Source organism: Narcine bancroftii, chromosome 7 (genome assembly GCF_036971445.1).
Source record: "Narcine bancroftii isolate sNarBan1 chromosome 7, sNarBan1.hap1, whole genome shotgun sequence".
Classification (NCBI taxonomy): Eukaryota; Metazoa; Chordata; class Chondrichthyes; order Torpediniformes; family Narcinidae; genus Narcine; species Narcine bancroftii.
In genome coordinates, this window is record NC_091475.1 from 142,580,495 (window position 1) to 142,604,290 (window position 23,796).

Consider the following 23,796-nt stretch of genomic DNA (forward strand, 5'->3'; position numbering starts at 1 on the left):
GCTCTGTTCAGGCTTACCATTCACATATTCAGCCTTGGGCAGCATGGGATGTCCGTGGGTATTTCTGCCTGCGATTGTGCAGCTCCAGGGTCAGCATGCCATTGGGTGGCTGGCTGCTGGAGTCCTCCATCTCACCTCCCAATAGCCTGAGGACTTGGCTCAGAGGGAGCCACAAACATGCTGGGAGTGGATACCTCAATGGGACCTTCTAGCTGGGTGCATGCCTCACTGCCATGTGTGCTATCAACAGTCGGTGGGCTATCCAGATTAGCTATCAGGGAAATAGGGGTTGCAGACTTGATAACACCCCAGATATGATATGCATGCTGACTAAGTGCCCTTTTCCTGACTATACGGCCAGTCCAAGTGCCCTTTTCCACTACTACTGTTGTGGTCAGTGACCTGCATAAATCTATTGGACAGGTTTTCATTTTGTTTATTACCTGTGTTTTTGTCTTCTCGCTACCTGCCTCTCTCAGCCTCAGCACAATAAGATTGTACATACAACAATTTTTCACGGTATGAAATAAAAAAAATTGCTTACATTGGGATCTCCCATTATGGAGAGCAGCTCCATAACCTCAGTTTTCAACCAAACACTAGCCATTACTCAAATTAGGAGAATTTCTGATTGAGATGTTCTGATTGAATATCACCAAAGACACTGCTGGGAATCTGTTAAAATTTACTTTTTCCTGCACAATCCACACAAGGCATGGCAGATAATCTGCACTCAGGTGAAACAGACTGCAGGTTTAAAGGCTGGAATAAAGTCCCTCTCTTTAAATGAGCATCCAACACAGTGCCCACTATAGCAGAAACTATCACTACGGATGACATGAAGTAAAAAATTTGAACCTTATGATTATTGAGAAACACATTTTAACCACGTTATCATATCCCCTTTCACTAATCTGCACTGCTGAATTCCTCCTCTACAGTTTAACTTGGTGCCAACATGCAGCCCGGTGACTCACACACGCAAGCGCTGACATCACTGGAATAAGCAGGTCAGCCATTTTCATTTTCAAGTTGCCAATAGACACAACCTAGGTAAGTTTAACTGGATTCCCTGACTACCTCTGAAGTAGGTCAGGGACTCGGTTGGATTAGGACCACGCTGACTGGATCAGACCTTTTCTAACTGATGTGTGAGTGGGGTGCTAACTGGGCAAATTGTCCAGTTAACCCCATTTTACATGGCAGTTTGAAAGGGCCTACTGTCTACTGGCAGTGACTCCAAAGTTGTTGCTGCCCAGTTACTTGATGCTCTTCTTTATATGCATTTTTACAACAGTCTTTCAGAATATTCCTAAAACTCCAGCTGACTCTATTCAACACTGGGAAGCAATGACTTGATGTTACAGCAGGTCTGAACTTGTTAATGTCAGCTCAATACAGTGTAAACAGATTGCAGCAAGACAGATTGAGATTGTCATGTTCGTGTTAAAATCCTTGGAGACAATCTAGAAAGGGAAAGTGAAGTGACTGCAAAATTGACAGTAAGAAAGCAACAAAAGTTCAAGGTGAAGTAACAGCTGAAGTACAAAGAACCAATTAGAACAACCAAAGTAGAGATTGTTATTTTGGTGGCCTTCTCTACTTTAAAAAAAATTAGACATACAGTATGATAACAGACCCTTTCAGCCCACGAACCTGTATCGCCCAATTACACCCATTTCACCATCAATCCCTGTACATTTTGAACAGGGACAGGAAACCGGAGCCCTGGGGAAACCCACAAGGCATGGGGAGAACGTAAAAACTCCTTACAGACAACGTGGGATTTGAACTCCAGTCCTGATCACTGGTGCTGGAACAGAGATGCGCGAGCCTCTATGCTAACCTTGGTACCCTTTGATGAGACCAAATGCCTAATTTTAGTCAACTCCCACCCTGATTTGATTCCACAGTTTCCAGCTCTATATCTCTTCTGTACTTAATTATGCTCTCTCTCTCTCTCTCTCTCTCTCTCTCTCTCTCTCTCTCTCTCTCTCTCTCTCTCACTAACTTTTCTTCCCACCCCCTCCGCACTTCCTCATGGTTTCTCACTCCACCTCCCACATCTTCTGAAATTTGTATCTCATCATCTGACACTTAACACAATTTTGGAGCCAGACCCTGCAGTTTAGTTGAGAGGTTGTATTTTTAATAATCAATCTTTGTTTATTTATTTTTTTGTGTTTACTTGTGCAAGCAGCAACACAAGAACCCTACAAGTCCTGCAACATGGTGTGTGCTGGTTAGGTGCCCAAGGCTCAGGGGTTATAACTACAACATAGATAACCCATTGGACATTCAAACACTGCTCCCTTGGCATCTCATTGAAAACTTTTGCAGCTACCCATCACTTTGAGTTATATTTTGACCCTGCAGAATTTCTCACCCAGACAGTTTTAAAACTCAATTTGATCCCCTGAGATTGATTGACTACTTTTGACTTTTCTGCTCATGAACTGCAGGCAGCAAGAGATTTCAGTGCTCATATTACTTTATTAGACTTTAAAACATTGAGCGAGCACCACACCTAAAATGAATGGTCCTCGAATAGAGTTTCTTGCTTTACATTTCTGACAGCTAGGATCAGGTTGTGTTAGAATCCTGACCTTAAGGATGATAATCCCCCTGACTCTCTTAACATCTGTTCGGGACAAGTTAAAACTGAGTACAAACAATCTGACCACAGCTCTTCTGTTAATTGTGAGAACTTTTGGCAAGGAATCCAAAATTATCTCCCAAGGTTCTGCAAACATTTAACGTAACCCCAGCTGCATAACCACTGCCTCCCCTCCCCCACCCCCATCCCTTGCTCACATCTCAAAGCACTTACCAATTAATGAATTACTTTGAGGCATGGTATAGCAAAATCAGCAATACTGCCACAAACCGTAATAATTTGCATTTTTAAGTTGGAATAACTAATGGCCAGGACATTTAGGACAACATTGAAAGAATGTCTGGCTGGCACAGTCAGTATAGTGGTTAGGACAATGCAATTAGAGCACCAGTGATCTGGGATCATATCCTGTACTGTCTGTAAGGAGTTTGCATGGGTGTCCTTCCACCATTCACAATGTATGGAGTCTGTGGGTAAACTGTGGATTATTTGGCAGATGGGCTGTTAATGTGCTATAGGTCTAACTTAAAAAAAAAATTAAAGGAAAGGGTGGAAGCAGGCAGGACATTGGCTTAATAGTGTAGCGGTTAGCACAACACTGTTACAGCACCAGCGATCGGGACCAGGGTTTGAATCTCGCACTGTCTGTAAGAAGATTGTACATTCTCCTTCTGTCTGTATGGATTTTCCCTGGAGGCTCTGGTTTCCTTCCACTGTTCAAAACGTACTGAGGATTGTAGGTCAATTGGGCGGTACATGCTCGTGGGCTGCAAAGGCCTGTTACAGTGCTGTATGTCTAAATTTAAAATTTTAAATTTAAACATTGAGAAGTGACTGCATAGAAATTGAATTGCAGAGCAAATTGCCTTCCGATATGTCTCAAATCAATTTCAATGTAAAACATTTTACAAAGGAAAATTATTGATTTCCTGTAAGTATTACAAAGCCTGAAACTTTCTCTCTAAGTGATGAAGCATCTGGTGTAAGGAAAAACCCAGACAGCCACAATAGTGACCAAAGCCATGTAACACTTCCACAATTTTGAATCATGTACATGCAGCTCATGGAGGGCAGGGTTGCTCCTGTGATGCTTAATTGTTACTTAAAGAAGTCTTACTTAAGCAGATCCCAAGACATGGCATTCACTGGCAGGAATCCTCCTTGGGGAAATCCCTGAAGTCATTCACTTTATTGTCATTTCTGAATGTCACATATGCAAAGATTTGAGTAGGGGTACTGAAGAGTTTGCTTAAAATTATTCTTGGGATTGTAATTCTATAGGCCCTTTCATGCAAAGAAAAAAAACCCAACTGTAAAGGCAGAGGTTCTCCTCCCTTATGTCGGGATACTTACCTTCTTGAATGTACATAACCGACTCTAAAGTGTTGACTGCAATCCCTCTCAGGGAAGGATAATCACTGGAGTGCAGTGTTCTGCCGCCTCACACGAATGTGCAGCCACTGCAAGCAACTGGTTGGGGTGGGCTGATGACACTGTCAGCTTGTGACCCATCTTCCCACTCACCCCTCTCCCTCCATGAACCCCTCAAGGCAGGGGTGACTGGTGGGTGCCATCAGGTCATGGGCAGTCGGCAGGGGCCAGCAGGCAGCAGGGGTCGTCAGGTCAAGGGCAGTCGGCAGGGGCCATCAGGCAGCAGGGGGTCATCAGGTCAGGGTTGGTCAGTGGGGGCTTTTGGGGCGGGGGCCATCAGGGGGAAGTCAGTGCAGGCTGTGACAGACCCACCATCTGTTCCAGAACCTCAGCGGGATACTACAGCCTTCAAGGCCACTCTCTACCCATAATCCCCCACACAGCTGGAACTGTCTGTACTGACAATAACCACGCCAGCAGTGTGAGTATAAGATAGCTTTAATAAACTAACATGTATGCTAAGAGGTCTTGTTTCTCTGCAAGACGAACCTCGAAGGCTACAATGAAGCTCTGGACTGCTTTATATACAAGTTCACTGGGATGACCCCTGGTGACCTAGTGGTGTAATTACATATCACCACATTCAGCCCCCCTTAAAAAAAAATTTATTCCCTCCACCCCCCCATCCCCACCATCCTCCTTCCCTGGTTTGTAAGTTCATAAGTCCAAATTTTTTCGTGGCTTCTGTTGCCTTCTGGACCTCCTCGGTAGTGGTATAGGGATGGGGAGTGCGGTCTGCCTTTCGGCCTTTCTTGGTGGAGGTATGGGAGTGGGAAATACTAGATGGCCATGTTGCCATGTGGGCTGGGGATCCTCTTGTATGGAATTAGGTCCTGCCATCAAGTCTAGGGTGGAGATATTTTGTGGGGTGTGCGTACCCAGGGTCCTGATTTCCGGAGTGGGTGGTATGGTCCTTTGGGGTGACTTGATGGACGACTGTTCTAGTGGCTGCTGCTGTGCTCCTTGTTGATCCGTAGACATCTGTGTTTCCTCCGTGTTATTCACACATCCGGACGGCGCGAGATTCCTGGTGGCCACCGAGTCTTCTCTTCCATCTGGGAATGTGATGAAGGCATACTGAGGGTTTGCATGCCTCAACTCCACTTGATCCACCAGCGGGTCCGCTTTGTGGGGTCTGCAGTGCTTCCGGAGGAGAACAGGTCCCGGTGTCATCATCCATTTAGGCAGCACTGAGCCCGTCGTGGCTTTCCTTGTGAAAGAAAAGATACAGTCATGTGGGGTCACATTAATGGCAATACACAACAAAGAACATATAGAGTGCAGGGCTTCTGGCAAAACTTCTTGTCATCCAGTAACAGGCAGGTCTTTTGTTTTTAAGGTCAAGAGGACTGTTTTCCAGATAGTGGCATTTTCCCTTTCTACTTGTCCATTGGCCCTGGGATTGTAACTTGTAGTGTGGCTGGTAGCAATCTCTCTCTCGTGCAGGTATTGCAGTACTTCTCCGCTCATGAATGCAGCACCCCTGTCTGAGTATATGTAGTTTGGGCACCCAAATAGCTGAAGATGTGTTGGAGGCATTTTATAACAGTGGCTGCTGATACATCAGAACACGGGGTTGCAAAGGGGAAATGGGAATTTTCATCTATTACTTTTAGGAAATAGACATTTTTATTATTGGATGGGAGCGGCCCTTTAAAATCGAGGATGTGATGCTCAAAATGTTTGGTAGCTTTATCAGGGTGGCTTTGTCTGGCCGGTAAAATTGTGGCTTGCATTCCACACAAATGGGGCAGCTCTTGTTCACTGACCTCACTTCCTTTACCGAAAATGGGAGGTCTTGGGTTTTAATGAAGTGAAACAGTCTAACGACCCCCGGGTGGGCCAGCTCATTGTGCAAGTTCTGCAACTGGGACGCGTGGTTAAGGATGGCACAAGTGCCTCTCGACAATGCATCCGGGGGCTTGTTGAGTCTCCTGGGGTGGTATAGAATGTCGTAGTTAAATGTAGACAATTCTATCCGCCAGCGCAGGATTTTGCCATTTTTAATTCTCCCCCTGTTCTGGTTATCGAACATAAAAGCCACAGACCGTTGATCCGTGATGAGGGTGAAGTGCTCGCACACCAGATAATGTTGCCAGTGCCTTACTGTTTCCACAATAGGTAGGGCCTCCTTCTCTACTGCTGAGCCTCTTACCACTGGCCCCTGTAGGGTTCACAAGAAAAAGGCCACCGGTCGTCCGTCTTGGTTTAGGGTGGCTGCCAGAGCCACATCGGATGCATCCGTTTCTACTTGAAACAGGATCAACTCATCTATAGATTGCATGGTGGCTGCTGGGCACAGTGGGAAGACTGAGGCTTTTATAAGTGGGCGGGCCCTGTCGGCATAGTTGGGGATCCATTGGGCGTAGTAAGCGAACAGTCCAAAACACCTTTTTAGTGCTTTCAGCATGTGTGGCACTGGGAGGTCTAGGAGAGGGCTCATACGGGCTGGGTCTGGGCTGATTTCCCTGTTCTGCCCTATGTAGCCCAGGATTGGCAACTTCCTGGCGCTAAAGACTCATTTGTCCCTGTTGTATGTTAGGTTCCTTTCCTCATCTGCCTGGATGAAGAGTTTTAAATTTGTGTCATGATCCTCCTGAGTGGGGCCACAGATTGTCATGTTGTCTAAGTAGGGGAACACCGCTTTCAGTTGGAACTCATCTACTATTCAGTCCATTTCTCTCTGAAACTGGGACACTCCATTGGTGACACTGAAGGGTGTCGCAGAAATTGATACAGCCTGTAGTCTGCCTCAAATGCCTTGTAAATGCTATCGCTGTTTCTCATGGGCAGTTGGTGGTATGCTGCTTTCAGGTCCATGGTGAAGAACACCTTATATTATGCAATGTTGTTGACCATCACTGCTATCCGTGGCAGGGGGTAGGCATCTAGTTGTGTAACTTTGTTGATTATCTGGCTGTAATCCACTACTATGCGCAGTTTTTCTCCTGACTTTACTACAACCACCTGGGCTCTCCATGGCCTGGTTCTCTGCTCGATGATACCCTCCTGTAGTAGCCTGCGGACCTCTGTCTTAATGAAGGCTCTGTCCCTCGGCTGTACCTCCTGCTCTTTGTGGCTATTGGTGTGCATTCTGGGGTCAGGTGTGTGAACGGTGGAGGGGGTTCTATGTTCAGGACAGACAGGCTGCTGTGTTGTTTCTTTGTAAGGCGTAGTGGGGGGTGAGGCCCGTTGTGCACTATTGTAATGCTTTTTAACTAGCACCAAAAATCTAATCCTAATAGTACAAGGGCACAGAGGTGAGGGAGTACTAGTAATTTGAATCCAGGGGTGTGGCAAGGTGGCGTAAGGAATAGACGTGCCTTCCAGTCCTCTCCCGACTCTTTGGTGTTGTTTTGTCTTTAATGCCCGTTAAAATCTTTTCAAGGTTAGATATAGTTAGAGCTGTTAAACTAGTTTCCAATGGTACAATTGTTGAAAAAAAGCAAGAAAAAACGGCAACAGATTGTTAAGAAATTACATTTTCTGAAGATATCAGAGCCTACTTGTTTACAAGTAGCCAGGACTCAGTGTGGAATGGATCCAGGAGGAGAAGCACAGGAATCAGCAGCGGAGCTCCGTTCTCTGCCGGTAGGGCTCTTTAAAAATGGCACCCGGCAGCCCTTAGAATAAAGGGCTAGCCAGGTGCGTGTATTTCAGTCAATGCCCGCTATGAGTGCTGTCACAGAGCCTTTGACAGCTGAAACAGCTGGGAAGCTGCCAGCTGAAGGCTTGCAGTTAAAGGGACATCCACTGACTGATGTAGTAGTGGCGCTGCGAAGTGCACTACCTGTAATGAAGATTTCTACAGACTTCAATATGTCAGAAATGCTTGACAGAATATGGCTTGGGGATAACCCTCGCCATCAACCTCCAAATATTACTGGGGAGGTTATGGCGGGGGTTTCTACACGAAGTCACACTGCAAGAAAAGCAGTTAAATTAAGGGAGGGAATACAAGACCTTTTGGCTATTCAGAAACAATTGGGCCCTATTGTGTCTGAATCTACTTCAGTGGATAAGTTTCTTAAGAATCTTGAATCTAAGTTAACTGCTATATTGAAAGAATTTGTTAAAGCTTTAGATTAACTTGGTACTAAACTTAATACCTTGGTGGATATTAATACTCAACAGATGGCTGATTATGGAGCTTTTAAGCTTAAAACGAGTGAAAGACTTGATTTTTGTGACCAAGTTGAGGTACAAGATCAATTACAAGGTGTCAATAAAACAATTGAAACTTTACAAATTCAGAATAAAAATTTAATGAAAAAGTTTGATTATTTGGAGAATCAATCTAGACGGAATAACATAAAAATTGTTGGTTTACCAGAAGATATGGAAGGATCAGATCCAAGAAAATTCTTTACTGAGTGGATTCCACAAGTATTAGGACAAAATAAGTTCCCGGAAGGCTTAATACTGGAACGTGCACATAGAGCTTTGAGAAGAAAGCCTTCTTTTAGACAAAAGCCACGACCTATTTTGGTTTGTTGTTTAAATTATTATGAAAGAGAGACAATTTTGCGTGCGGCCATAAAAAGTGCACAACAAAGAAGATCTCCTTTGATGGTTCAGAATAATCGTGTTTTTTTTTTATCCGGATTTGAGTCAAGAAGTTATGTCTCAACGACGTGAATTTAATTCTGTGAAAGAAGTGGAAAAAAGGTTATAAAGCAACATTTAGATATCCTGTGGTACTGAAGATTTTTCAAGATGGTTACCAATCAAAATTTTTTGATGATCCTAAGGAAGCTATGGATTTTGCTCAATCGTTATCAATTATACAATTTCAGGAAAGACGTAGTCCTTTACGGTCTCCAAAGAGAGTGGAGATATAAGATGGGAATCGAATTCCAAGGAGAAATAGAAATAATGGTGGTCGAAGTGAAAAAGTTGATTAAAAAATACTAAAAATAATTTTTTTTTTCTCTTTTTGAGAAAATTTTAAATAATGATGATAGTTTATGTGAAACGTGAGTTGGGAAAGGGAGCTGGGTGGGCACTATTTTCCAGAAGTCATCAGCTACGTGTGAGTTATCTCACACCTGATATTGTGTGGGAGTTACCGCAATGAGCGGTTGACCCAGGAGGAGGTAGCAGTTGCCTCTTGCCTGTTTTTTTTTCTTATTAATTTTTGGATTGAGGAGTGAAGGGTTTTTTTTATTATTTTTAAAAATTTTTATATATTTTTTTTTGTAGTTTTAGGAGGGGATAAGGGGAGGGAGTGTTTTTTTTTCTTTTTCTCTTTTTTTCCTTTTTTTCCTTCTCTTTTTTTTGTGTGTTCTTTTAAGTAATGTTTAAATTTAAATTTGTTTTTTTTAATACTTACGGTTTTAATAATTTTATTAAGTATAAGAAAGTATTTGCTTGTTTAAAAAATTAAAAGTTGATGTGGTTGTTTTTTGTAAAGTTTATTTAGTAGATAAGGAATATTTGAAATGTAAATCTGAATGGGATGGATAGCTTTTTATTTTTTTATTTAACTTCAAGGAGAAAGGAGCAGTAATTCTGGTGTAAATTATTTTATTATCTTAGTTACAGAACGAAGGGAATAATGGTGAAAGTTATAAATTGGATTGTACAATTCTTAATAAGGCTTGAATTTTGTTTGTTGTTTATGCTCCATTTGTTGAAAATATAGTTTTCATTGTAGATGTGTTTTTATTATTTGGATATGTGAATTTTAAAGTAATGATTGGGGATATTTAAATGTGGTATTGGGGCTTTTATTGGATAAGTATTCAAGAGCAAAAGGGAAAAATGGTGGAAGAGTACTAAAATTGAATTGTATAATGCTTAATGAGGTTAGGATTTTGTTTTAAGATGGTGGTTTATGTGACTAATATGTTGATAGATGTGAAGTTAGTTGATATTTGGTGAAGGTTTATTTTTATAGAGAAAGTTTTTTTTAATCTTTTTTTTCTCATGCTACAATTCTTTTTTATGAATTGATTATTGTTTAATGTTTTTGTTTTTTTTTGTAAGTGGGTTTATTTTCTCTTACATATATTACTTATCTTATTAATCCTTCACTCTTTATTGTGGGGGGTCAAGGAGGGGGGGTTGGATTAATTTGAGTCGGTTTATTAATGTTGTGTAATAATTATTGGGGGGGTATAGTTTGTTTAGATTACTGATGTTGTATTGTAATTTCATTATTTCATTTTTAAATTTTTTTAAAATGTAATCTTATATCTTATTCATGTTATAAAATCTTAAATAAAGTAATTTGAATCCTTCGTATTTTGTACCCTGGATTTCTAGAGTAACCCTTCAAAATGGTTTTATCACAGTCTCAAGGCTGCTGGCTGCTAACAGGATCTGGTGCTCACTCGGGCATGTGGGGAGGGCAAAGCGGTTGACTAACACCTGGTCAATAAAACTTTCAGTGCTTCCACTATCTATTAAGCAATTTACCCTCACATCATTAATTTTGATGCACACAGTGGCATCAGATAAATTATGTGGACTCATCTGATTCATGCATAGGGAAGCAAGTCTGGCGTGCCCTTTGTGTCCTTCATCCAATAGTACTTGGCATCATATTAATCTCCTGAAGACTGTGTCCTCTACTCTGTAGCATTTGTCCAAGATGGCCGGCTAAACATGACATTCTTCTTCTTCTGTTTGTCTGTGGAGAAAGAAGAGCTTTCCCGCCTCTCATTAGCATGAGAATGGGCCTTGGGTGTGGCGTTGGGACTTCTGCAGACTTTTGCATAATGCCCACTTTTCCACAGTTGGAAATGACATTTTCTCTGGCAGGGCAGAGGGCTCTGGGATGCTTTCTTTTTGTCCACAGAAAAAGCACTTGTGACCCTCAAGGTGTGCTGTTGCTGTGAATTCCTGTGAGGCAGCATACTTTTCTTTTTGTGGGGCTAGAGAGTCCAGCAGTGTGACGTTTGTCCCAGCCCCAGGGTCCTGTGAGTACTCCTCCAATTCTTTCCTGGTGTTTTCTAAAGCTTCTGCAATTGTCTCTGCCTCATCTAGCCCCACCATTCCTTTCTCCAGCAATCAATATCTCATCTCAGTGGACCGTATGCCCGCAACAATTCTGTCCCTAATAAGGTCCTCTGTGTACTCCTGAGCTGATATTGCTTTAAAGTTGCAGGTCCTTCAGAGAGAGTATAAAGTCTCTGGCGGACTCCTCTATTTGTTGTGACCTGGTCATGAACCTGTAACGGGAGTAAAATGCTCATGGCCTCTTGGTAGGACCTGGCATCCTGTATAAGGGAGTAAGGGTGGTCTCCCAGCTGCGCTAACAGCAGCATTAATAGCTATTTATTCAATGCCTCACCACCCTCCACGTAATTCAGAAAGCATCTCTGCCAGTGGCCAAAGTACCTGCCAGGTCCAGGATTTCTGGGGTCAAGCTCCAGCCTATCTGGTCGCAGCACATTGCTTAGCCGCAGTCTCTGGTCCGTTAGGTATTGAAAGTGCGGACCCTGGGGTACTGGGAGCTGCTGGTAGAGCCTCTCTGGGGCTTGTGTCTGCTGGAGGAGTACCCTGGGTGCCTGGGGCTGTTGGCTGAGTCTCTGGCTTTGGGACATTTGCAGCATGCTTAGGGGGATCCCAGCAGTAGCATCAAGTCTCTGTGGTACTAGGGAAACTGCTGCTGGGGGAGTGACAGTAGTGGTGTCTTCTTTTCCTGGCTCTGGAGTGGTCAGAAATTCTCCACATATCCGGTGATCGGGAGCACAACTTGTGGAGATCCTTCCATCCGTGCTTGTAGTGACCCCTTTCTGATTGGACTGGTGTTTAGGGTCACTGGTGCCTATACCGGCAAACCTATGGGCAGGAAGGGCTCTTCGCCATTTCTTACCTGCCCTATCATATTTCTGTGGTCTTCCCTGCATTCCACATGATTCCAGTACAATGGTCCCTCGCCATCTCTGTCCTCGGATGCACGTGCATGCTGGTCATCCCTGGATTCTATTCCTCAGGAAGCATCTCCAGGTGGTTGGGAATGCACGTTGGAGCAGAAGCAGCTTCCATCCTAGTAGCTATCATATTAGTTTATTAAATTGTACTGACAATAACCACGCCAGCAGTGCAAGTATATGACAGCTTTAATAAACTAATATGTGCACTAAGAGGTCTTGTCTCTCTCCAAGACGAACCTGGAAGGCCAGACTGTAGCTCTGGACTGCTTCATATACAAGGTCACCAGGATGACCCCTGGTGACCTAGTGGTGTAATTATATATCACCACACTGGGAAACACAGTTGCCCTCCCCCACCTCCATTGGCTCTGGAGGGTGCTATGAGGCACAGCGTGACATGAATGCGAGCTCCATGAAAGGTAAATTTTATGTTTTCTCTCCATGTTTGTAGCCGACCTCCAGCTGGAGGCCTGGCATGAAAGGCACTCTTCAATTTCTTCACCTACATCTCAGATAGTACATCACTCCCTCAATAGTCCATGATAGTGACATCCAACATGTTTGTAGTCTGAACTCAGGAAAGCTGCTTAAACAATTTTGTTTATTAATAACAAACATAACCATAAAATATGTTTGAGTTGTTAGATTTCCCTAGGGAGCAACATCCCCATTTATTCCCCAAAGGATGATGGGAAAATAATACCTTCAATTGTCATCGTGCAATCTTACTGATCCTAAACATCCCATGGCAAAGATTGCTGAGATTGGTGAAAGTGAATTCATCGTGATACTGAGAACCAAGCATCTCTCCATCACAGAAGTCCAGCAAAATAGAGGAATAATTTGCCTCACATATTTCCCACCCACTTGCCTCATTCAGTACCTTCTGGTTTACCTGTAGTAGAATCAGCAAGTTACAGTTTGGACTCATCCTCTATCCCAAATCCCACAGCAAGGAAGCCATCCTCAATTTCAAAAGAATACCTAAAAAAGTTAAGTAGCTAATTTGCAAATGTTTAATTAAGAATGTCATGCCCTGTTTGGGTACAGGTATATTGAATCTATGTGTAGATTTTCCTTAGGGAGCTAAATTTAAAAAAAAAGATCTACAGAGAAGCAACAGAAGCCAGTTGTTTGATGCTTAGTTGTTTGAACTCTGCCATCATTATGTGCTCCTCTCCTATTCTCCTTTCCACATTTATTGCAATAAATTCTCAACATGGGGTCACATACAATTTGTGAATTGAATTATAATTGAATATATTTAGCTGATGCCCTTTTATTTGCAGTGCATCCCATTAATTTAAATACATTTACCATCATATAATTTTATGTTCAGTTTATAAAGGTGAATAGATTAGCTCATGGACTACATGTCCACATTTCCACAGAGCAAGTCCTTTTCTCCAGATAGGAGAACAAACTACAAAAGATTGCATAAAAATCTTTGATTTTTACTTTTTAATTTAAACAATCAAAATTCCATCTCAGGGGTTCCTTGTACTCCTGAAATCTGTTGTGCATTTTGAAATGGAATATGACTTTAACCTAAATTAGATGGTAATGTATTTCATTAACTTCTTGAACCTCAGATTGTTCACTATTTCTGTGGTGCTCTATTAATCCACTGGTTTCAATCAAGGAATGCGTATTGAAGGAATGCATGAATGGATTCTGTTAAGGTTGTAGCAAGCTGGCAAATACTTTATTGGGTTGCACACATTTTCCTGAGGATTAAACAAGGCTTGCACAGAGGTCCTAGAAAATGCACATTGACTGTAAAATAAGTATAATTTATAATAAGCAGCATTTGACAACCTGAAAATTTTCCCTATATTTATTGAGTTTGCAGGCAATTCTGAATATTAATTCCTCTGTTACTATTTGTGGTTCAATGATCAATAACACAGTAACAATAACACAATAACAATAAATGGCAATAACACAGGAAACCTTTCTCATGGTGGCTAAAAAAACTAGAATCTTTTCCCAGGGCAATTTGAACAGGCAAGAAGAAGGTTCCTGGAACATATCACTAGGAGCAAGTAAAAGGAAATCTGAAATACACAAAAAGAAACAAAAAATACTTCGTTTCAGCATAACTATTAGAAATTAATGTGTTGTTTTTTAACAATAATTTGTAAGCTGCATTCATGTACACATGTTTATGGATTTTGTGTTCATCAGATGTACCAAATCTTTACTTTTAATTGGATTAATAAACTGGTTAGAAGCTAGAATAATTACTTAATGCAATCTACTGTTAAAACAACTTGAAAGCATTTCTGTCTCTTAAATAGTGGCAAGAAACAAAACAATATATTTTTGACAAAATAATAATATACACTGTTGCTATCTTGATTAACAAACTCTCTGAATATTAAGTTAATCTTAAGAAATTTAATTAATCAAACTTCAGGTGGAAGACAATTTAAATAATACCTTCAATTGTCATCGTTTAATCTTACTGATCCTAAACATCCCATGGCAAAGATTGCTGAGATTGGTGAAAGTGAATTCATCATGATACTGAGAACCAAGCATCTCTCCATCACAGAAGCCCAGCAAAATAGAGGAATAATTTGCCTCACATATTTCCCACCCACTTGCCTCATTCAATACCTTCTGGTTCACCTGTAGTAGAATCAGCAAGTTACAGTTTGGACTCATCCTCTATCCCAAATCCCACAGCAAGGAAGCCATCCTCAATTTCAAAAGAATACCTAAAAAATTCCAATGTTTTCCAGACGTAACATGCCTAAACTTTTTTGGCTCCCTGGCCAAATGGCAGACATTTCTTTTCCCAGATTTCTGTTTGTGTCAGCAAACTGAACAACAGATGCTTATCAAATAGCATACCCTCATCCCTCCTACTCAACCTGGTTTTTCTGAGGGCATGGTTCTGGAATGAAGATGTTAAAGTAAATGGTTTCAGTTCTTTCTTTCTCAGTAAATTGTATCTGGATCTTTCATTATTTTTGACGGAATTATTTGGAAAATAATATAAAACTGTTCAAGTTTAGAATTTTGAGTGCCCAAGTTTAGACATCAGTACCATCAAACAAGCTTTCAGACAACTCCAGGAGTTGGTGTAGCAGTTAGCACAATGCTGTTACAGTGATTGGAACTGTGGGTTAAATCCCACACTGTAAGGAGTTTGTACATTCCCCCTATGTCTGCATGGATTTCCCCCAGGAGCTCCAGTTTCCTCCCACTGTTGGAAACATACTGGGGTGTAGCTTAATTTGCTGTATATTGGGCAGCATGGACTCGTAGGCTGAAATAGCCTGTTACTGTGCTGTATGTCTAAATTTAAACTTTTAAAAAATTCCAAAGAAGAAATGCAAAACAGCAAAGTAAATATATTATGGTTGGGAATCATCAGGTTATCGACAAAGGAAGCAATAGCCACATGCATTGAACATGTTCAATTGTGATTCAGTACTGTTGGGAGAGTTTGGGATTCCAAGTAAAGACAGTGTCAAGAGAGAACTAATGGGGAAATAAATCTGCCAAGTCAGCACAGATTGAAGGCAACATTTATCATAAACTTTTTTTTTAAATCAGACTAGTTAAAAAGCAATGGGAATATAGCCAAAAAAAAAGTTGACTGGAAAAGAAAGCATGATTCTTAAAAAAAACACAGATATAGAAATCAATGATCAGGAGTGGTGTTAGAAACAGTTGGTGGAAATCGGAGAAAAATCAGAGATTAGATAGAAAATGAAGGAACTGCTAAAAGACAACACATAAATTTAGAGACAGCTTCATGAGTCAGAAACAAGGAAGCAGGCTCATCCTGACAAGTAACTAAAGTAAAAGTGATAAAGGAAGAGAAAGACTGGTTGCAGGCAAGAGTCAACTGAAAGGACAAATAAAGATCAAAAGATCAGTTGAAGCCTAAAGGGAGAAGCCACAAGAAAGAAGAGAGAATATTTCATATCAAATTAAATCAGCCTTCTCATTTAAATATCTGCTCATTGCACCATGAAACACATTTGTTTGTCTTGTAATTTGGAAATGAATAAGCAATGTGTTTCATTTGGAAGGAAAACTTTATACCAGCATATTTTCAACATTTCTATAGACAGCTGGATTGATATGAACTACATCCCTCAAGATGTAAAGTCAATTTGCAATGCAACTGCTTGTTGAGAATAAGAGACCAAAATCTTATTTCCTTATACTGTAATAGAACTATATTTAAGGGTATTTGGTAGACTGTTGATGACTTCGCCATAGCCTTGACTTCACCGATCCAATAATACAGTCATGATTTTTTACATTTGTTCTCATTCATCGAGGTTGTACAAAGAATAATGGAGGCCAATAAAACTAAAAAAGGCATGTCTTCCTTCCTGAAATTAATTAGAAACCAAATTGGTTGGGTCACGAAAGACAGCTGATAAACTAAGATTACACAAGGGCATTAATAAAATGCCTTTGCGCAAGCTTAATAGTTTTCTGGCTGGTCATTGTTGTGTGCCTTCTCCTTCCCAGAAAAGCATCTGCCCCTAGACGCAAAAGCACAATCATTCATTGATTGCACATCCATCTTTAGCTGCTTCATCGATGAACTTCCTTCCGTCATAAACTCAGAAGTAGGGATGTTTGCTGATGACGAGACAATAATCGACATGGTTCCCAACCCCTCAATTTTTCTGTTTCCTGCAACTTTGACAACAGTCAAGGTGGTCTGTACCATACAGGGCATGACAGCCGACTTGACTGGTGCCTGATCTACAGCTATTCAATCACTCCATAAGCCATGCACTGTAGCAGCAGTTTGTACCATCTGCAGGATGCACTGCAGCAACTCAGTAAGACTCCTCACCATTGCATTTAATACGGACAACCACTACCAACCTGTGCAGAAGAATGAGGGGAGATTTGATAGACTTATACAAAATTATGAGGGGTGTAGATCGAGTAAATGCAAGCAGGTTTTTCCCACTGAGGTCAGATGAGACAAAAACTAGAGGACATGGGTTAAGAATGAAAGGGGAAGTGTTTGAAAGGAACATTAGGGGGAACTTAGTCACACAGAGAGGGCTGGTGTGCAACGAGCTGGCAACTGAAGTGGTGAATGTGGGCTCCATTTTGATAATTAAGAAAAATTTGGATAGGTACAATGATGAGAGGGGTATTTTGGGCTATTATGAATGTGCAGGTCATTGGGAGCAGGCAGAGTAATGGTTTGGAATAAACCAGATGGGCCAAAGGGCCTGTTTCTGTGCTGTGTGATTCTCTAGTTCTATTTAGAAGTTGCCCACAAAGCACTCACCATCTTGACTTTGAAATACATCCCTATTCCATCACTGTTACTGGGTCATAATCCTGTAACTCCCTCTCTGTCAGCATTAAGGGTAGACGTTAATTTCAAGAACTGCTGCAGTTTGAAAATAAGAGCTCACCATGACTCCCCGAGAGCAATTCAGGAGGGGCTATTAAATGATTAATTACAAATATGTCCCACAACGCTGACAGTTAAACAATTTGTCAATGCCTGAAATTTCTCCCCCCCCCCCGTCATGAAAATGGCAGAATAAGCCAGATAAAAGAAAACTTGAATCCATGCTGTTCATTTTATTTCACTTTAGAATTCATGCTGATCTGATAAAGATTAGGGAGAGCTTGAGAGTGCTATTGACTAAGATCTATTCCCTGCTACGAGATGTCTATGCTCAATGCTGACCACACTCCTAAGATCAATCATGTATATTTGCTCTGTGAAGTTTAGAATGGTGAGGTCCTTCATAGTGACAAAGCCTTCTGTGCTGTAAAGCAATCTTGTGGGGTGGGGGGGTGATGGAATATGAGGGGGATGATTACTAGATTAAAAAAAAATATTGATGGTCAGCTACTACCTAACTCTGCAAAACATTCAAAAGAATTAAATAATTATGGACAAAAGTTCACCATTTTAATGAGTGTTTAACATTTAAAAAGAACAAAAGCTAAACCACAAAATCACTTAACCTTTCAATCATCTATAGCATTCAACTCTACAGTAAAATAAAAATACAAAAGGACCTTAGATATGCATTTGTTCCTCACAGACATGCCTTCCCATTGATGTATCCCCAGGACATCATTTATGTCATTTTTTCTTAAACATTTTTTATTAAACATTTATGTTTTTTTACACAGCCGCTGTATTCCAGGAAGTTATTCCTAATTTCCCAGAGTGCAGTCTGTGTAAAATCAGAATAAGGCTCATTCCTATTCTGACATTTTACATCCTGACCTCTGGATAATTTTTATGGATCGCCTGCAGTCCAAACTAAACTATAGGTGATCCGCAAATAATGGCCTAATGAATTGGATGTCACTGGCAACTTCACCGCAGTGGCACTGTACATCACATTTATTTTATACATTATGGTCAACGTTGATACAGTGGCATTGCTTCTCCTGGCTCTTTACATACCTTACTTCTGTCTAAACTAGCGGGCAGATATGGATATTTGGAGTTTTGGTCGTTCCTGTGTGAACAGCCACTGCCAGAAGGTAGAGAGTCACCTCAGAACAGAAAAAAATCATGCAAGATTTATGTAAAAAATGTAATTGATTCTGAATCAAATCCCCAATTTTGCCCACATTCAGTGTCACATTCCCCAGAATAAGTACTGGGGGAGTTTTGAAAAAAAATTCCTCCCCACTGGTCTCCATGAGGAACCCAACTTTGAAGTGCACTTTGGAATTTGTCAGTGCAGATTTTATGTATTGTTCATTCACATGGAAAATCCCAAATGTGATGCTGCTTATGCAAAACAACCCTTCAGTGCCCCTTCTCTACCAACACCTTGTCCCAGGAATTAGCTGGAACAGGGATCAATGGAAAAATAAAACTAGCAGCATGCTGGTGTCAAATTATGCCATTCCATGCTGGGGATTAACCAGCTCAACCCCTATTCGTATCCCTGGCATTTGCTAATGCCAGAGTGCTGATTAAAACCAGTGGAAAAGGGACAGCAGAATGCCACGTATTTCCAGTTGAAGGTAGAACACTCTGATCCCTGGGGATATTTTGTCTGCCATTTAAGGGTAGCCCAATAGAAACAGCACAAAGGGCTTCTTATCCCAGGACACTGCACAGCCAATTAACTGGGATGCCAGTGGGAAAGGGGCTATTCATTCAGCTCAATGGAATCAAATGCAAGCAAAAAGAATACAGTAGCCCCTTTTCCACTAGCACCCAGGAATTAACTGAGAATTTATTGGAAAAGGGTCCAGTGGAAAAGGAACACTGTCTGAATGCCAGCATCAAATTATGCCATTTTACACCAGGGATTAACCACCTCTACCACAACTCATATCCCCAGCATTTGTGGACACCAGCGTGCTGATAAAACCAATGGAAAACGGACTACAGAAAGCCACCTGTTTCCAATTGAAGGTAGAACACTCCGATCCCTGGGGATGAGTTGTGTTAAGTGGAAAAGCAATTAGTATCCCAGTTAAGGAAGGCCAGTAGAAATGGCACAAGGGGCTTCCTAACCCAGGATACTGCACAGCCAATTAACAGGAATGCCAGTGGAAAAAGGGCTAATAAGTGGCAATTGTTACAGCTCCTTTGAAGCCAGCAACCAAGACAGTTTTCCACCTCTTTGGTTTTAAAATCTATGATGATCTATGGATTATTTCACAATAGCTAAAAAATAATCAACTCAGACCGTGATTTATCTGTCAATACACAAAAGTGCTGGAAAAACTCAGCAGGTCACACAGCGTCGATAGGAAGCTGACATCAAGGTATGAGTCAGGCATTGTTTCTCATTGAAAATAACTCTAATCCATTGTCCAAATGCACTCAGTCAGGATTCCAAAAAAAGTTAATAAAAATCTGCTTTATCCTGTCCTGTAAATAAATGTTATATCTTTACATAATAAGCACACCATGATATTTAATTATGTTTACATGTTATATTGAATGTAGGATAACAATTGAGTTAAGGGTTGACAAAGATAAGTCTCTGTAATCGAAATATTATTAGTACTTAGAATACAGTTAAGACATTACTGTTAACCTATCTTCTGAGATTTTTGCTTTTCCTGGTTGGTTCTATATTTCTACCTTAGCACTGAAAATTTGAACCTTGAAAAGGAGGTGGCACCTTCAGGGTGATGTCAAAGAATAAGAGTGTAAACTAGAGAACTCTGGCTGAGTTCTGGACTGAACAGTCCTTCAAGAAGAAATAAGTCTATCTGTCTACACTAGATGAAATTGGGCTCTAGCAATGAATGAAAGCCTAGCATAAAATTGTTCTGAAAGTAAGCTTGATTTATTGACCTATCAATCAAAATCCAAATAAAGTGGCAGCTGGTTGTAGAAGAAACTAAAGAAATCCTCTACCTCTGCAGTGAACTGGGATTCACTGGGAGGATGTTGTGCTGATGGATGGCACCAATTCCCTGCTCAGCTCCCATCTGCTCACTTATAACCCTGCTTTCACACCTAAACCCAGAACCCTTCTGAAGACTACTGTTGACCCCCTTCCCTTAGTTATAAGCTAATAAAAGCATTGGCTTTCCCTCCAGTTGTGAGAGCTTTTATTCATGCTACAATTTTATTAGCTTTCCCTAACGGTGAAAACACTACTCAAGCCAGGTATGCTACTGGTAGACCCTCTATCCACAGACACAGCTGAGGAGTTCATATACTGGCTATGCTGCTTTCAGGCCTACCTGAACACAACCACAGATGTCTTCCACACCGATGAATTAGGGCAGTCCACACTCATTTCGAGGGTACGAACGAAAGAGTCATCAGGAACTGCTCTTCATATGACGCTGCTATTGAAGTTTTGAAGGCTAGGTACTTGAAGTCGCAGTACAAGGTCCTAGCAAGGCACTGATTTGTTCTACATCACCAGCAGCCAGGAGAGACTATCAATGACTACCTGCAGGATTTGTAGATGCCTGCCAAGAAGTGCAGGTATGAAGCGGCTACAAGCCATGTTTGTGAGGAAGAACAAATCTGGGACATTCTAGATGTGGGGGATCACTCAAGGTACATGAGGCAGCAACTGCTCGAGTCAGGAAACAAGGACCTGGCTAGCCGCGTCGAGTTGGCCAAATCGCTGGAACAGGCCAAACTCGAGAACAACGACCCCGAAGTCAGTGAGCTCGCTCACTCAAGTGACTCCTTCCAAAGACCGACTGCTCCTGCTACCGCTGCTCAAATGGCTGCTGGTTCCTGTGCTAGGGAGTGCCTTTTCTGTGTCAAGTGCCAGCATCCCCAATCTAGTTGCTCAGAAAAGGACTCAATGTGTTTCATCTGTGGAAGGAAAGGGCATTAGGTGAGGGTTTGCCATGCGAGGGGAAGCCTGGGGAAGTCCACAGCCTGCACCGCTCCAGGATCTGATTGTAACCCCAAGCTGTCTCCCCCGAATTCACCCAAATTCATTTGCTGCGCAACACACCGATGGAGGGTGGCAGTGAGGAAACGGTGCGAAAAGGCTCAGAGGCCATCTTGCTGTGATTCAAATTCAAACTCGGCACCATCATCGTTGGAGGAAGAAGGAGGGTGGCCATCTAAACACGCCATGAGGTTGACACCACCTTACCCATGTAGGGAAACCCAGGACAGTGGGGGACACTTGAGTGAGGAGTATGTAGACTCCGTGGAGCTAGCTTCGATGGTCCTAGATTAGGACAGACCTCACCAGCTCAGCAACTCCAGAATGACTGTGAAGGTAAATGGACACTCCACTAAATGCCTAATCGATACAGGCTCTACTGCAAGCTTCATAGACTTACAGACTGTGCAAAAATACAACCTGAAGATGTATCCTTCTAATTATCGCATATTTCTTGCATCTCATTCGAATTCTCCGTGTGTTCAACAACATTGTATAGTACACCTGTCATTTGAAGGGGGAGTTCTGTATATTTTGCTTGTATGTTTTTGATGAACTGTGTGCTCCGATGTTGTTGCTTCTGGATTTCCTGTGTCACCTTAAAAGTGTGACATTGGAGTATTCTGGTCCATTCCCCCATAACGGTTTGGAATGGAGGGTCCATAAAATTAGAACCCAATGCAGCCTTTCCACACTGAATATCAACCTCCCTCTTTTCTTCCCGAATCTGTCGCCAGACTACAAACCCATTGCTACCAAGAGTGGGAGGTGCAACACAGCAGACAGAGATTTTATAAAGACTGAGACATAACGTCTGCTTGACGAAAGTATCAGTGAACCTAGCACCAGCCTGTGGAGAGCGCAAGAAGTAGTCGTAAAGGGGGAAAACAAGTCCAGGCTAATAATTGACTATAAATAAACTATTAATCGATACACACTCCTGGACGCATACCCCCTCCCTTAAATTTTGGACATGGTGAATGATAATGCGCAGTCTTGGGTCTATTCAACCATCAACCAGAAATCTGCCTATCACCAGCTGCCAATCCATTCTGAGGAATGTCCATATATGGCATTTGAGGCTAATGGTCATCTCTATCAATTCCAGAGGGTCCCTTTCGGTATCACTAATGGGGTTTCTATCTTCCAGCAGCAGGTGGACTGAATGGTGGATGAGTATAGATTGAAGGCTACCTTCCCCTACCTCAATAATGTCACCATCTGTGGCCACGCCTTGGAAGACCATGACACCAATTTTATGAGTTTTCTCCACGCGGCGAAAGCCCTGAACCTCACTTATAACTCCACAAGTGTGTGTCCAGGACTAAACAGCTGGCTATCCTTGGCTACATGATGGACAATGGCATCATTGGCCCCAAACCCAATAGGATGCGTCCCCTGTTAGAGATCCCTATCCCTGGGACCACAAAGTCTTTGAGGAGATGCCTTGGATTTTTCTCAAAATGCTGATAAGGTAGGACCTCCCTTAAAACCACTAATTTTCCCACCCTCAGCTGAATCCCAAATGGCTTTAAGTACCCCCGGAACCACATTGCGAAAGCCGCCATGCACACGATAGACGAAAATGTATCTTTCCAAGTGGAAAATGATGCTTCAGATGTAGCCCTGTCCGTTACCCTCAACCAGACAGGCAGACCAGTTGGATGTTTTTAATGGACATTACAAGGCCACGAACTCTGGAATTCATTGGTAGAAAAGGAAGCTCAAGCCATTATAGAAGCCGTAAGGCACTGGAGACACTACCCGGCTGGTAGAAGATTTACGCTCCTCACTAACCAGTGCTCGGTCACAGTCATGTTCAATTATGTCAAGAGGGGCAACATCAAGAATGACAAAATTGCTAGGGGGAAGATTGAGCTCTCCACCTACAATTATGACATTGCCTAGCAGCCAGGAGCCTTTAATAACCCTCTAGATCCCTTATCCAGAGGAAGCTGTGCCTCTGCTCACACCAGCCAACTGCAGTCTCTGCATAATGAGCTCTGCCATCCATGGGTTAAGGGCATGGGTCATTTTGTCAAAGCACGCAATCTACTCTACTCCATGGAAGATATCAGGGAAATTACTAGGCCTCGCCAGGTCTACGCGGAGTGCAAGCCGCACTTCTACCACCCTGCAAATGCCCACCTGATCAAGTCATCCAGGCCCTTCAAACATCTTAGTGTCTATTTTCCACCAGGGGGTCAGTCTTGCTTCTCCTCACATGCTTCCTGAGAAAGACTAATCCCAGAGTAATGACCCAGACTGTGAGTATAGTTCCCAATGCCAATTTTCTTTCGAAAGTGAATAGGAGCACATGAGGAGTAGCATTGGTTGAGGAACAGAGTAGTGACCGGATGGAATGGAGCACCATGAGGAGGACTTGATTCAGAATCAATTATGTTTTTTACATAAATCTTGCATGATTTTTTCCTGTTCTGAGGTGACTCCCTACCTTCTGGCAGTGGCTGTTCACACAGGAATGGCCAAAACTCCAAATATC

At 42.0% G+C, this 23,796-nt stretch overlaps 1 long non-coding RNA gene across 1 annotated transcript in view; it reads right to left on the reverse strand.

Moving 5' to 3' along the window:
* Window positions 1–4,493: 4,493 nt before the first annotated feature.
* Window positions 4,494–23,796, reverse strand: part of LOC138739941 (uncharacterized) — a 20,969-nt gene continuing 1,666 nt past the window's right edge. Inside the window, exons 2-3 of the long non-coding RNA XR_011342589.1 lie at window positions 13,885–13,988; window positions 4,494–5,258 (exon numbers count right to left, since the gene is read on the reverse strand). This is a non-coding gene — a long non-coding RNA (uncharacterized lncRNA). The remainder of the gene's footprint in view (window positions 5,259–13,884; window positions 13,989–23,796) is intronic.